A 17,144-nucleotide genomic window follows, 5' to 3' on the forward strand; every position below is an offset into this window, starting at 1 on the left:
ACCAAAGGCATTTTCACTTTGATGGTTTGAAACCAGACCCACCATCTTGCCTTGAATTGTTCCTTACTTCATCATCATCTGTATTAGCACCACCAATAATCAGGGAAGTTAAAAAACTCATTGACAAATCCAACACTGTCACTGCTTAACTCAGAAAACATCAATGGGTCCCTATTCATTTCTTTTGAAAAGTGTTGAGCATTTTTGGTATGCCAGGCATTGTTCAAGTGCTGAGGGTACAAGAGTGAACAAAACAGACCAACTTTTAGTCTTCACTGAACTATATTCTGCTGGAAAATACAATAGCAAAATAATTTTTTAAATAGACAAGTAATATGATGTCAGGCAATGATAGGCGCTCTAAAAAAAAAAAAAAAAAAAGGTAAAGGAATAGAAGTTATCGAGAAATACCATTGCAGATAGGCTATTAGGAGATGGCCTTTGTGGGAAAGCAGAATGTGAAAGGGAGACAAGGGAACACTCAGGGGAAGATATCCCCATCAACTTCAGGATAAAGTGTAAGCTTGTAACACCATAGATAAGACAGTTTGCACTGACTTCTCCAACTTTTTCCTCTATTTACTATCTCTCACTTTCCACCAGCAACATGAAGCTGTCTTTAGATCTCCATAGCCACCATCTATTTCTTGCTTTTATATCTTTTCTCATATTATGCTCTCCACCTCAGATGTCCTCCCCATTGGTCCCTATACCTCAAACTCCATCATCTCTAAACAGTTTTCCCTGATTATCTCATCTACACACACACGTTCCCCCAAACACCCGGAGTTTACTTCTGTCATTGCCCTCATCATATTGTTTTAAGGGGTAATAACATTAGACAATAATTTGAAACATGCAACTTAAAAAATGCTGCAATTGAAAATATTAGTAAAGTTTTATTTCATGCATCCAATTTGAGATAATGCATATTATCAATTTTTTTCAACTTAGGGATGGACAGTTGGAGATTTATTGTGATCTTACTCTTTGATGGCAGGATACACAGATATAGATAGATGATAGATAGATAGATAGATAGATAGATAGATAGAATCATAGATAAATTGCTGGAACATAGATCTTCTTCCTTCTTGTCTTCTTGATAACCGCCTACACTCACATGGTGACTCATGGTTGACATGAGTTGACAGGGTGCCTCAAACTATTATTGTGCAAGATCACTTAATGCAGAAAATTCACTGTGTCTAGAATAACTTGCTAACTTCACTCCATTCAGAATAATTTAAATAACAACAACAACAAAGCCAAGAAGGATATGGGAGGGAAGCAAAGCAGAATATGAATTAAGAGATCAGTGCCATTCACTGTATGTGCCTTTGAGTACACCATAGCCTCTCTATCCTTCAGTTTGTCTATAAAGTAATAGTAATAATAAAACAAGTTCGGAATTTTTGTGAGGATGATAAAGGGAATATGTACAATGCATAGGGTAGTATTCAGTAAATGATAACAACTATCATGATAAAGGCTGAAGAGCATGATCCTCTCTAGGGCAGGGTTTGAAAAGTCAAATCTTGTACTAGAGAAACCCTAAATTTTAGAATCTGACAAATTGAGATTCAAATTTGGATTACTTTTTGTCTCTTTGCTGCTCTTGGTAACTTACCCTCATTGAACATCAGGTTCTTCCTCTGTGAGATGGCAATAATAAGATACATTATAGGTTAGTGGAGAGCAGCAAATGAAATAATGTTTGTACAATACTTGGCATACAGCAGGGAAGTCAAATTTTAGTTCACCCTTCTTCCCATTTTTGGCAATGATATTTATTTAATACTTTTCACCTATATTCTATATGTACAGAAAGCCTCTTAACTTTATAAACATGTGTAATTGTTATTTTCTAGAAGTAAAATTTGTGCAATGAGTCCAGTTGGGATTATCATTGGAGAAGTGAGTCACAGCTACCCATGTATTCAATTCTTACATCCGCCCAGGGAGCTACAGCTCTCATTCCTGGGGCCAAACCATACATTTCTTTAAGTAATGATCTCATTCAGAGCTTCCCTCTCACTTCACTCTGACTTCCCTCCTGCAGAGCTCATCTATTTCTATTATCCTGAATGCCTTGGCATCCATGGAGCAAGCCCTACTTCAGTCATCTTCAGACCTGGAATTTGCTCTTCCCCCAAAACATTTATTTTGTTAAAGCCAACCAAAGGATTCACAAGTTCACCCAAAGAGGAGGTATCTGTTTTTGCCAAGAATGCTCCTTTCATTTTAAGGACATTGTTTCAGGCACCAAGAATATAAATAATGGAAAAGCTGAGTGCAGGTCTGTGTGGTTCCATTGAGTCTAGGTTGCCACTGGACACCAAACAAAGAGCAAGGAACTGGGTGATTTATTAACTCTTCCCACTCTTAACAGTGGCTGCAAAGAAGACTTCAGCTCAAGAAGACTGGAAATTTAGCACTGTACTCCTTAGTCTGTGTGACTGCTGTGGGACTTTTGCATGAAAAATTTTGTATTCAAGCTGTAATTCCATAGTTAAGAAATATAAAGAGGGAAGGGCATCTGGGTGGCTCAGCTGGTTGAGCTTCTGACTCTTGATTTAAGCTCAGGTCATGATCTCAGTGTTGTGAGATCGAGCCTGCCCCTGCATAGAGCTCCCAGCTCAACTGGGAGTCTGCTTGCCCCTCTCCCTCTTCTTCTCCCTCTGCCCCTCCCCTCACTCACAGTCATTCTCTCTCTAGTGAATAAAAGAAATCTTAAAAAAGAATAAATAAAGAGGGAATATCAAGAAGCAGTTTTTTAAATGGAGTTGAAGTAATGGACACAAAAATTTGCTATTTATTCAAATTGTGAAGTTCTGTAGAGAAACAGAACCAGAAACCTAAGATGACATAGACTAAATTGTGAACAGCACCTAAGGGTTGCTTAGACTTCTGAGTTGAAATGCAAAATTAAGGTGATATAATTTTTTAAATGTACAGAAAGCTTGGGAAAAAATATTCCCTGAGGTTTTCCCTGTACAACTCTGGTAATCAAATAATCCTTGAGTATTTGGTAAACATCCCTTGTTCCCAATTATACCCACATTCTGGCCTCCTAATTAGAAAACAGTGAGACCTGAAGAACCTCACCTCTACAATACCCACCATGATGATTTCAGTAGCATGTTGTGTATTGGGTGAATAAATGAATGAGCAATTGATAATATAATGTTATATTAATATCCTAAAACACAACATGTGTTTGTGTTATACTAATGAAGAGTGGTAACTTCTCCTGTTTGGATGATATTTTGAAAGATTAGCACAATTGCCAAGAATTACCAATCAGGATGATATAAAAGCTGAATTACCAATCAGGATGATAGAAAAGTTATTGTAAAAAATCTTTAGAATGAGACAGCCAATTTTTATCTCCCTTGTCTTCTTCCAAAGAGGATGGTAAGCAACTTCCATATTTTCAGTCTTATGAAATTACCAACTAATACCACATTGCATTTGTAAGAATTTCACAATCTTGGAAGCCGTTCCCTATCTCTTATCTCACTTAGATGTTTGGGCAACTCTAGGAGGAAGGTATTAACATGCTTATTTTACTGATTTTTTTTTTTAAAAAGTAGATTCAGAGAAGCAAGTTCACAGTATAGGTGAGATTTGGAACCAAGACTCAAATCCGGTTTCTTCACCCCAGGTTCTCAGTTTCCCTTGATGTTCAGAGAGACTGATTTCAGATTTTGGAGGAGGTCAAATAGACAGCATGGCCTCGGCAGAGAGAGATGTCTCCTTTGTGATATATGACAAACAACATTCTGAGCTGGAAGTAACTAAAAAAACAGTAAGAGCTTGAGAATCTAGACAAACACCCAAGATTTTCAAGAATCCCCAAATTCAAGAACAGCATATAATTTACCCCATAATAAATTCCCATGGCGATGAGCAAAGAACAGTCAAGTCCATTGAGAGGCTGTTGCTGGGCAGTGAGCTGAACTCCCTCGCCAGCCATGTGGCCAACAGCGGAGAGACCAGCATTCCTGCTTCACCAAAACGCCATGTCACAGGTCTTCTAGAGCTCATAATTTCAGACTGTGAGGCCAAAATGTTTCCCAGTTTTATGAACTAACTGAATGAGCTTTTCAGTAAGCACTGACAATTTCATAGATCTGTACCTATTTATACCTTAGGAAAACTTCAACCAAAAGTGATGGTGGATTTGCCTGAATGTGTATATTATCTTGGATGGTAATGCAAATTGTTGGTAAAAATGGTCCTTATAGGCTATGCCAGATCTCTCATCTGGCAGAGCACAGGAGAACATGTTAGTCAGTACCTAAAACTTTCTCTTCACAATATCATCTAAGATCAGCCATGATGTCCTAAAAGTTGCCAACTCAGATCTATTTGAGCTGAGAGTTGTATCTCCAACCACATAGCTAAGTGAAGTCAGATGTCAGAACTCAGACAGCACTCATCTCTCTGAAAAGAGGGAAAGACCAATGCTGATTTCTAGGAAGAAGAGGAAAATATGAAAAAACCTAGTTGATGGAATGAGAACTCAGTAAGAAGGTGGGTGGGCAGGGGTGAAGGTCTGAGATCAGGTCAGCACAGCAGCCCATGTCAAATCTGATATTGGGGCAGAGAAGAGGAAGAGAAGAATAGACACTAGTGCAAGCAACAGGTCACCTGGAAAAAAAAAAAAAAAACCCATGCATGGGTCTCCTACACCAATTTTAAAGGCTCAGGTCTCTTCAATCTTTGAGTCTGACATTAAGGAGGGACCCTTCTTCAGGACAGGACCCAATCTTATTCTATGAATAAGACAGATCTATAAATACCAGATGTTTCTGATGAATTTAAAAAACATGAGAGACTGGATTCTGAGAAACAAACTGAGGGTTTTGGAGGGGAGGTGGGTGAGGGGTTGGATGAGACTGGTGGTGGGTATTAAGAAGGACACGTATTGCATGGAGAAATGGGTGTGGTGCATAAACATTAAATCCTGGAACACTGAAAAAATAAAATTAAATGAAAAAAGTAAAAAAGATGAAGAATCTACTGCCTAAAGATGCTACCAATGTGACTGAGAAACACTTTATTTCATAGAGAAAATATTTTTTAGAATTTCTGCTTTCTAAGGAGACTGCCCCTAAAGTGGGGTCTTCCCAGCGAGATGATGGTTGAAGGTAAAGATGGGAGAGGTTCAGAGAAGATTCCATGGCTTTACATGGGGAAGAGGTCATGGAAATTCTGGGGGGCAAGAATAGGTAGATTCAGTGAGGCTCTCTAGGCTGTAGGTTGGGGACATCTATGAGTATAAAGAAGCTGCTAATGACTGAGGAGGTACTGGAGGGGGCAAATTATTTGATTGAGATTTTTACTAAGTTTCACTAAGCTTTGCTGCTCTCTGCTCTCTCTCACCTAAAACATCTTCAGTAAAATCTACATTATTCTCTAATGCTCTGTGGAACTGGATTGACTTTTGGAGATTTGCAATAGTGATAAGTCCTGCTCAAAAGAGAGAGAAAGGGGCAATGAAATAAGTCAATCCTTGGGGCAGAGGCACATTTAGAATATACAATAAAGCTCTTTTATTCTTTTTTAAATATTTTTAAAATTTTTTATGTGTGAGGGAGAGAGCACACAAGCAGGGGGAAGGAGAAACAGGCTCCCAACTGAGCAGGGAGCCTGACGTGGGGCTTTACCCAAGGTAACTGAAATCATGACCTGAGCCGAAACCAGTTGCTTAACCAACTTAGCTCCCCAGGTACCCCAGGTTCTTTCATTCTTTGGTCACAATTATGGGAGATGTTGTGCCTAGAGAGTTCTGAATATTGTATAGTCTGACTGCAAATGATCTGGGAAAAACTAAAATCACTACTTCACAGATAACCTCAAAAATAAAACATAAAAAAGATGATCCTACCTTTAAACCTCATTATTTTGATATTAAATGATGCAGTCCCAGTTTAAAACAAGAAGTAGAGCATTTAGTTTTAATAATACTCCAAAGATTGTCAACATACCAATTTCTGTTTTTAAGCAGCAATTCGGTCCTAAGCCAATCACATGTCAACTCAGGTCCCAAGTATATCCAGATGAAAGGGGAAAGGTAAGGCGTAGGAAGCACACAGTCCCCTTTTTCAGCTCCCAGGGCTGAGATGCCACGAATCCAATCTCATCTTGCTTGGACTCCATGACATCAGTCTCTCAGATTTTTAAGTTAGATTCTAGTCATTGGTCTCGCCTATCAGAAACATGAGCAACCTTAATACGTGAGATTGTAGGTTCTTGTGGATGTATAACTAGTTTATTGAACAGGCTCATCTCAATGGAGTTTCAATTCATCATTGTTTTTCTTTCATCTCCAATTACTGTGTTCAACTCTGCTCTGCTGAAGCTCTCTTTCTAGTCCCCAAACAACAGCTTCAGAAGTTTTCACAATTTTCCTAATTTAATTTTCAGGATCCAGCTGAGTTTCAAACCCAAAGTTTCTCTTCCATCATAGCATGTGGTAGAGAAGGCCTGATCTGCTTTTTTATTTCTCCCCCACTGCTTTTTAGAGTTGAGGGAAGTGGTTTCTGGGTTTGGCAACCCTCTTCCTTCTCTCTTCCTAAGGTTTCACTCCATTGGTGTTGAGGGTTGGAAAGAAAAGTGGATAAGAAACACCTGCCATTTATTTAATAGCAAAGTCTTCTCTGTTGCAATCTTTCCTCTGTTGGGTTCTGTCACATATATGCCTGTCACTGACAAGCATCAATGCCCTCTGTGGGACCTTGCATTCAATAATGACTATTTCATGGAACACCGTGAAAGATCTTTGGAGTATCTGAAAGATACTGTTCTCTGAAGTGGGATCTTGGGTCCTGGCTGAGCATCCCACAGCCTCTTGATGTTAGGAGCCCTTCACCTTGTGGCCTACCCTCTTGAATGGGGAGCTGATAAGTGACTTTGGTACAACTTTCTTAGAGCCCACTTGGTCCCAAAAGATCCCACATCTTTTTTCCCCTTGCACCTTTGACATTCCAATCAGCATGAGTGTAGACCACTCAGGGTCCCTTTCTCAAAGACCTGCCATCCTTCTTGCATAACTGTCTCTTACACATTCAGTTAGACACAAGGGGTACTTCAATAAGCATCGCCTAAGCAGGTCACCGATCAGGGACAGCCTCCCTCCTTTAAGTGACCCTCAGTCTCTACCAGTGAATCCGTAGAGCCATCATTCACTTGGTTTTGAAAAGGAGAGGGAAGTCACTGCACACCCAAATATGCAATGACTCTTGCAGGAACTACAGACTCTCACAAATTTCCATGTATTCCTACGTATGTCTCAGATTCTTTGTCGTTACACTAACCATGTGGCTTATTGTGGCCCATAGAATATGAGTGGAACTGACATGTGTTGCTAGGATGGCCTTGAAAATACAATGTAATAGAGCCACAAGATGGAAATAACACCATCTAGAAGTCCTAAAGGAGGTTTCTGGCCCCCGTTTTTTGGTTTCCTTGTTAGAATGTGAAATGCTTAATGTCTGTTTGTTCTCTGCTGTGAACCTTATTTGCAAGCAAGAGGAAAAGGCATCCAGCTACAAATGGTATTACCTCTGCCTCCTCGTAGGGTGATCTGAACAGAAGATCCATGGCGGCAAGTCCAAGCAACCACAAAGAAAAAGTTCTTTAAGGTTTTGTATATGTACGTTTCCTACCATGATAGCTCTCTGCAATTCAAGTTCTCTGCTCTCTCTGCATATACAGAGGTTTGGGTCACTGTACCAGCCCCAGCCTGGCGTGTATCTCACAGTCACATCCCAAGCTTAATGTTTAATGTCTTACTAACTGACATACACAAAACAAGAAACATTTGACAAGGACTGTAGTGCATATGAGTTCCTTGAGTGATCAACTGCCTTCATGTCTCATCAGTTCAACTCCATTTTGATCTGCCTGATCAAAATAAACGAATATTTTTCATAGAACTTAACAAGGAAGTACATGCCCTTAAAATTCATTTTTATCAAAGACCTGGAGCCAGTGAGATCCCATGGTGTTTTCAGTTATATTCCACCCCACTTACTGTTTCTTCTTTGCTTTGCTTCTTATGATTTCAGGAAGGAACATGGTAGGAGCCTATAGTCTGGGCACTCTGAAGAAGGGACATTTGCCGGAGCTCTTCCCAGTGTTTTTCTTTAACTGAGGTTTCCTAGCACAAAACCATCTAAAGTATACGTGCCAACTTATAACAATTTCACCCACAAACTATATTTAAGCACAGAATAGTTACCAAATAAAATAAGACTATAAACAATGAATTTTGGAACCCTGAAAAGAAATAAAATAAAATAAAATAAAATAAAATAAAAAAAAGTTAAATGACACAAAAGAAATAAGACTACAGAAACAGTTTTACTGCTTAGGGACAAAAAAAAAAGTATGTTTTTAGAACAGTTAACCCACAATAGCACAGCTGACAGCTTCAAATAAAGCCACAATCCTGTAAGCCTGTATCTTAATTGTACATGGGCTCGGTATCGTGTTTCATGTCATGGATAGAGTTTCTTTATTGCTTTTAATGGTGGACGTTAGAAGCCTTCTTCCTGCAATTAGTATAATGGAGGATGTAAGAGTGGAAATAGAAGACTTTTCCCCTGTTCACCTAGGCAATGAAAAAGTTTTAAATGATAAAGAGTTCCAAGGTTAAAAAGAGGTCACACAGATTATCCCCCTGACTCCGAAACTCTGCTCACGTTTTGAGAAAATCTCCTGCCTAAAAATTATTCCAGCTAAAGTGCATCTTAAAAAGATAGACCTCATCCCCTGTCCACGAACAAATAAAGTGCTTGGCCCTAGGGGAAATTCTTAGCTGTGCAGGATATACTTGGCATGGCCTGTGTAGGTTTCCCATCCCAGTGGGAGGCAGTACACTTTCTGCAAATGGTGGCAGGACATGCTGGCCTCTAGCTAGCCTTCCTTTTGGTCGTGCCCACTTTGCCTCCAGGTAATCAGTGCATTTTATGAGACTTGTTGCCCTGTCTAACCCTAGACTGTGAACTCCATGCACAATACTTCAAATGTTTTTCTTTTTTAAAAGATTTATTTATTTAAGAGAGAGAGAGAGCACAATGGGGGTGGGGGCAGAGGGAGAGAGAGCATATCAAGCAGATGGCCCACTGAGTGCAGAGCTCAATGTGGGACTAGATCTCACAACCCTAAGATCATGACCTGCGCTGAAACAAAGAGTCTGATGCTCAACTAACTGAGCCAACTAGGTGCCCCTCCTTAGGGGCTTTCTTGATAAGTAACTAGTGTGATACATTATTTAAGCTTAAAGTTTGGATGATTTTATAAATATGTTTCAATCATTAGCTACCACCAGCGAATTTAATTTCAAGAAAATCAACAAGATCCTGGTACCCTGGTAAAAAAGATTTCCATGTGTTGCCAAGGCTTGGCATTCCCATTTCACATCCTGATTTCTTTGTAGATAGATTTGTTATCTGCTGATAATTAATTGTTCTCGGGGAGGGCAGCCTATGAAGTTATTATCACTTATAAAAGGATGAATAAAGGACCTTGAAGAAAGTAGGTTTGGTAGAAGCATACTTTGGAAATGGGACTTCTTACAAGAAAAGTGCAATGAAAAGTGGAAAAGAGTCAAAGAATTGAAAGTTTAAGGGCACAAAGGAACTTCACCCATTTTCCTTAATGAGTCATATTTCTGTCCCAGTAATTCTAGAAAGTCTAAATTTTCATCTAAAATTAACTAATTTTTTTAACTTTTTTAAACTCTTTGGAAACACACTTGGGAAGAAGATGGCTTTCTAGAGCATATCTTAAAAAAATAAATATAGCCTATTTTTGAATGCCTACCTTGTCCTAGAGACTCTACATCTGTATTCTCACTTAGCTCTCCAATAACTCCAATGTCAAGAGCTCCTGTTTTGCAGATGAAGGATCAAAGGCCCAGAGAGATTAAACAACAATTGGAAAAAGAGAGAATGCAACCCCTTCACATACTGGACCACCACCTCCAACACCACCAGCATCATCATCACTCCCAACAAGCAGGTCCTCCCAAATGTAACACTACCCATGTGGTTGAAAATCTGTGTGGTTCTGGGCCAGCCAAGCACTCTACCATACTGCTGCTAGTTCTGACACAGCAAGGCCATGAAACTATACACTGCACTGCCCTGGTACAGAACTCTTTTTCAGAAGGCCGCCAGCTAGAAAGCGGCATTAATATTAACAGGAATAATGTTTTTGTGAAACTCAGAAAGCCAGATCGAAGGGGTAGCCAAAGGCTTGCACTACATCTGAGCTGTGGTGCTTAGCACATTCATGCTTAATGACCTAAGCAATTCACGATCTCTGCTCCCTGTTGGTGCATCCCGTTCCCAGCAGCCTCGATCAAGCGGGTGGTGAGTATCCAGTCATCAGAGCTGGAAATGGACTCAGCACCTAGTAGGAGCCAAAACATGACTTCATGCAAGGACTTTTTTTTTTTTTTTTTTGGTTTGTTTGTTTCTGTAGCTGTAATGATGAAATAAGGAGGAAAAAATTAATGTCAACTTTCAGTTCAACAATCATCTTTGAGCACCTCATATTGCAATGGCCCCTGTGCAAAGCAGGCACTGAAGGCAAAAATAGATTTCAACATGTGCCCTCAAGGAACTTTTCTGTTCCATGGCACAAATATTTATGGGAAAATGGGCTGTACTGGCCTTCCAGAATGAGACGGTGCAGTGTTCCACTTCTTGCGTGAAAGAGAAAATGCTGATCCAGATTTAAATAATGTCTTGGTCTTCTTCTGAAGCGTAACACACTTCCCTTTATTTGACAAAATTGACTCCTTATCCACTCACTCCTGCTGTGTAGGAAGCCCCTACCAAGAGCAGAGAGGTTTCCCAGTCACTGGCTGAGAGGGTTATTACTACATCTCTCCTCACATGCTGCCTCTCAATATCGTCACACCCTTCGTTTGAACATAATGTAAGCACGTGTATAATTTGAAGATGGGTTTAATATCTATATTCAACACCCCTCCCTTATCAGGGCACCTCTCGGTCATTACATCCCTCTACTTACTCCACTCTAAGCATCATCCTGCCCATCACTGAGATGGATTAACCTGACACAAACTGACATTTTCCTCTTCAGCCTAGTGGGCTACCTGGTTTCTCTTTAGGGCCCCTGAAATTAAAACATCCCAAAAAAACTATATTCAAATTTTACTCTGAGAACAAAAGGAGCAAAGCAACTATACTCTGTCAATTTATCGCACAAAATTTTGTCGGGTTTACTGAATGAATAAATTGCTGTTAACTCATTAGCCAAACAAGAACTGCCAAACAAAACATGATCTCCTCATCTGCTCATCTCTCTTCAGACCACCGATCCTTCCACCACAGAGAGAAAAGTAAAACACTGAGGACCTATCATCAGATTATTCAGAATCTAGAAGGAAAGAAAAAGCACTTGTGCCTCAATTACCTTAAAATCTTGTGCTAAAATCTTGGTTTGGAGTTGACATTTTTAGCTGTGTCACCTCTCACTTCTTTTATGAACACACATAACCTTAGCGTTTGGAGGCCATTTAGTGCATTTCCCCTCATTTTAGAGAAATGAAGAACAGGAAGGAGCCTAAGGGAAGTTGGAGGAGGTCCCTGGGGGCAGGACTACGCTGAGAACCAGATGTCTTCACTTCAGCTCCTTCCAAGACCTGAGTATCTTCTCCGCACCAACCAAAAAAAAAAAAGAAAAAGAAGGCCGGGAGGTGAGGAGGACCCCCTGTTGCACAGAGAAGGGGGGCAGTGCTTCTGCTAACACTACCATGGAAGGTGCTGAGAAAGTATTATTCCCCCAGAGTGTGATGCCATCAGGGTGGGTGGGAGGTCTTCCAAAAGGAAGTCTAGGGTGCCGTCAAATCTGACCACCTCCCAGAAGACCTAGATGGCAGTGGTGTGGGGAGGTGGACATGTGGCTGGAGAAGAGGAGGAGATACTAGGCGAGACCAGCTGCAAAAGGACTGCCATCCACAATGGGGCTCTGTGACATCCACATGCCTCTCTGGAGTCCCTTGAATGTTTTTGTTTCTCTAAAGCTCATAAGCTACATCCATTGGGTTCTCCGGCACCCCTTCTTTTCTGGCTGATGATCCTTTTCTTTCTCCTTCCCTACATTTAAGAAAGAAAAGGAGAGAAGGGAGTAGGAGCTGCCTCCACATTCAAGCTCGCACACCGTGCAGCCGGTCTTAGAGCTCCCCCTGCTGGTGCCATCGTGGAGCTTTGTCTCAAACAACCCTACCAGATCGTATACCCCAACTTCATAAAGAACCTTGTTGAGTTCAGCTGACAAACAGGTTACAGGAGTATCTCTACAAACACTGTGCTTCTCTACACTCATTAGAAAAAGCTTGGAAGAGGGCAAAAATGAGTTTATAAAAATTTCTTCCTGCAGGAGTGCCTCCTAATTCAAGCCGAAAGTCGCTCACCAGTGGACTTATGTAAACCATTAATCTTAAACATCCACTTTATCATGAAAATGGCACTGTTTATTCCACTGGTAATATCTTGTGTCGAAATCTGAACACTATTTCTTCTCTAATGGGAGTGAGTCAGAAAGTCTTGCCAATCAAACGAGAACGAGAAGCCTGCATCAGACAGCAGGCCTCTGTTTTCGGGGATAAAAACCCATATTCATTCGCACAGGACCACGGCAACTTTAAAAAACTATATCAAAAGAAAAAGAAGTTAGAATTGCAGAGGAATGTTCTCTGGGTGTTTCTATTTTTCATCTCTTTTCTCTCCCACTTTTTCCCCATGAGGGGGAAAAAAAAATTAAAGCTGGTATGATTTCTTATTTGCTTAAAGGCTAATGTATATTTACAGAAGCATCCAAGGCATGGATTGCTTTGAATTTAGTAGTCCTTCAATATACAATAGGGCTACTGTGTTTCCAAGGATTTGGCCACCCATCATGAGCCACTATTCAGTCTGTCATCCATTAATCTAAACACAGGCTCTCTCAGATACCTCCAGATGCCCAAAAATCTTTTACATTTTCTGATACTACCTTCTTGTTACTGTATTACTGTATCTAAGGGTGGGGATTGTTACTGAGAGATATTCCAGTGTTTCCCCTGGAGGGTTTTTAAGCAAGTTCCCATCCACCTGTCATAAGCACAAAAGAACAAGTTTTCTTCTCTCTTGCCAAGTATCCATTTTTGTATCAGGTAGACACCAATTACTGCTAACAGCTGATATAGTAACAATGGAGCACCCCACAGTGGGGACAGTCTTCCCATCACAGTGAAATCAGATAAGGATTTGGTGTGACTATGTCACAATACTTTAGAGCAGCTTGTAATTAGCAGAAATGAAATTTCTGCTAATATTGTAATAAATAAACATTGTCAATAGAACTTTAGAAGAAAGACAATTTTAAAAAGAAAGAAAAAAGAAAGCTGATTCTTGAATGTTTATCCCAAGTAGTCAGTTTCCAACTATGTTTTTGGTTCCTTCCCCTTGCCTTACTAACAACTACATATTACCAGTCAGTTTTCCAAAAAACAGTTCTCTCTCTTTCTCCTGTTAGAGCAGGTAATTCACGGAATCCACCAAACAGTTACAGTAAAAATTTCATTCTACTGTAAAGCAATGCAGCACCTGATTTCACATGGAACCTTCTTCCTGCTCAGTTTCACTTGTGAAATCCTCTGGATCTAACAGAGTAAAGAAGAAAACCACTTATTCTGCCTGAAATTCACTTATTTGTCTGTAATATAGGATCATTGCCTCCTCTACTATATTCATAATTTTATTTAGGTTAACAAAAAAGGAATACAAGACCATTTCTGTTCTCTAAGATTCCTTCTCATTTAATGGAGTAAAAGAAGTTTCAAGGTATGACCCGATTGTTTTCCAAACATCCTAGTATCCAACTCTAAAGTATCTAAAATATCCAAAATATCTAAAAACCTCAGATGGGTGAAAGCCTACCCTGTTTGGAAGATATCCACAAGAGGAGGAGAGAGAGACTTTGTATCCTTATTTTAACTCATTGCTAAGCCTACATATCCCCTACTACCAAAAACCTAAGAGGCATTCCTCCTGAAACTGCTCAGCCCTGGTTATCAGAGCAGAATTAGATAGTTTAGAATTAGATAGATAGATAGATAAACAGAATTAGAGATTATGAGTAGCCCAGTGATGATTATTTCCAATTTCTCACTGCCGTGGCTAATTTGCAAAATCTAATTTCTAATCAATCTCTCCTTTACATCCAAATGATGTCAGAAAACAATTATACTCATTTATTCACTGAAATTCTTCCATTGCAGTCAGGTACTCTCCAGAAATTCTGTGCTATCTTCATCACCCACAACTTTGCCCATCCACTCAACCCTTTAACTACCTCCAATGACATGGAAAAGTTAATGTCCCCAAAATATCACAAGGCTCCATAATTATGTGTCTATACACATGCTGGAGTTCTCACTGTCTGTTGAGCTTCTATCCACCCTTCAAAACCCATAGTCCGTACCATATCCTCTACTGTGAATCTTCTCCTAGCTCTACTTCTATACAAAGGCTTGTCCTACCTCCTTAACGTTGCTTCTGCTCCCAGTGTGACAGTGTTCCTCTGAGTATGGGTCATGAACACCCTGCATCAGACTTACCCCGGTTACTAGTTAAAACTGTAGAATCCCAAGTTCTGTGCAGACCTTCCAAATCAGAAGCTCTGGGATAGATCCCCAAGAATCTGCATTTACTAAGCTGCTTCTTCCCTCCCTTGATTAGTGTGCTGCAAATACAAACATGTACTTTATTGCCCACAAACTTCAGAGTAGCAGTTAAAATTTATTGAGCTCCTCCACTAAGCCAGGCACTGTTCTAAGCACTTCAGACACATATTAACTCATTTAATTATCACAATAATCGTAGGAAGAGACCATGTTTATCTCCATTGACCTGTTAATTAACTTCTCCAAGATAAAGTGAAACAGAAACTTGGGATTCCCAAGAGCACATATCTAATAAATGGCAGAGAAAAAATTGGGAATCAGGCAGTCTTATTCCTGGGTGTCTGTCCCTAAATCATTGGGTTTTATAGTCTCAAAAATAATTGTGTCTTCTGACCCCTTTACTAGGCTGTGACTTCCTCCAGAGCAGGAATCTATCTTTCCATCTTGGTAACTTCTCATAGTATGTGAGGTACTCAATAAATGTTTATTGAACTGTTTAAAATGTAGGATAAACCAACATACCATTTTTATTTGGGGGAGAGGAGGTGTATGGATAATAATATCAGTGAGGTTAAAAAGAAAAAAACAATAAACATCATGGACCATAAAAAAAATAAATAAGTAAATATGGCCATGCTTTGGTGAAACACCAGTGAAATTATACCTTGTTTTCATTAAAAATTATAAGTAATGTGATAAATGTAAATAAATTCATTCATCCCAAAAACCAAAGCCCCCAGAGCATCCCATGCTAAACTTAATACCACAGAAAGCCAGCCTGGGAACAGTGAGGCGGTCCCCAGGGAATTAGTAGACACTTTCCAAACCCTATTTCACATCTTCTCATCCAGATGTAACTTCAAACAATTAAAAAAAAAAAAAAAAAACATCAGGAGACGCAGCTATTTCAATTTGAGGAATGGCGGTAACCGCACTTCTTCCTTATCAGCTACCTGGAAACGTAAGCCAAACAGCGTAGATAAGTAAATGTTTCAAAATCCTTGAAGCTCTGTCGGGGAGGTGGCACCTTCTAAGCCCGGCTCTGCTTTCGCAAAGACATATCACGGGCATTCATTCCTCTCCCCGACGTGGGCAAACCCAAGTGCCCTAGAAATGCCACAGATGTTACCGGCCACTTTCTAAGAAGAAAAGAAAGGCCCGGACTTGGACCTGTTAAGAACTGGCATGTTCTTTATACAAGTGATATCAGAGCTTGCTATGCCTAAAAACCCAAGGAAAACTCAGAGTCATAAAGCCTTCAGCCAGAAGTTTACCATCGCATAGCCTTATATATGTCGATAACAAACGAGGTCGTTTTCCCCTTTTTTATCCAGATGTTTGGATCTTATGTATACATCGGACACACATAAGTACAGTCCCCACGGTTCTCTTTTGTTGCTTAACTTCGCATGTCTTCCAAGTTTGGGCTCTCAGCCAGGGGCCCGGGTACCTCATGCAGGTGCCCATGCCCCTGCACCGTGTGGATCCGGGGGGAGTCTGAGATGCATGTAAGTGGTCTCACATCTGAGTGGATGCAAAACCCCCTCCACAGAAACCTCTAATCCCCCAGAAATACACTCCCTCCTTGCTTCCAGACTTGACTTGCTATGAAAACATTTTTTTGTCTTTTAAGAAAATGTATATGTAAGACCCAGCAAGAGCACGTGTCATCTAAACTCCTCAAGTGTAAGGGACAGCTTGCTTGTGGTGACTTAGGAGTTCCAAGTAAACACTCAGAACAAATATAATATTCAAAGACAAGCAAGTCCCGGACACGTGTGTGTTGGCTTGCATTAAATGCTTCCGCCAGGAGGGCCTTCCAGCATTTCGGTCACGGGGGGCTCACCAAATTTCAGACCAGGTAAGACGTGGCCTTGCTTGGACAGAGCCCCAGAGCTGTCAGCATCCTCGTGACGTTTTGGGATGGAACATTTCTCTCCCTTTCGTTTCCAAGAGTTACAAAACCCATGGGGAAGGAGGTAGCGGTTGTCAGCTCCTCCAGGACCTACAACAAAAAGCAGAGATCTCACCCCCAAAAGTAAGATTTTTGTAGGATTCCTGTTTCCTTCTGAGAGTTTAGCCTACAGATTCCCCCTGCCAAGGAATGCAACAGCTTTATAAACAGTGACATGAAGACGTAGCTGGGCTTTCCAACCTAAGTCAGAGGCGGTTTGGTTTGGACTCACCAAGGGGAAGCATTCTGTGTTCAGCCTGACTGGTTCTCTCAACTCTCCTTCTAAGAAGTCTTGTCCCCCAACTGTCAGAACCACAAAATACAAAACCATTCATCTCCCGCTTTCGAGCCCTTCCTGAACCACTCAACACCCCTCACTGAGGCAAGCATCTTTCCAGTCAGGGATTCTTGTTTCCCAGAGCCAAGTACACGTCTCTGAACACTTCACGTGGGAAGGAACACCACCAGTAAGTCAGA

Source organism: Mustela nigripes, chromosome 10, assembly GCF_022355385.1.
Source record: "Mustela nigripes isolate SB6536 chromosome 10, MUSNIG.SB6536, whole genome shotgun sequence".
NCBI classification, from domain to species: domain Eukaryota; kingdom Metazoa; phylum Chordata; class Mammalia; order Carnivora; family Mustelidae; genus Mustela; species Mustela nigripes.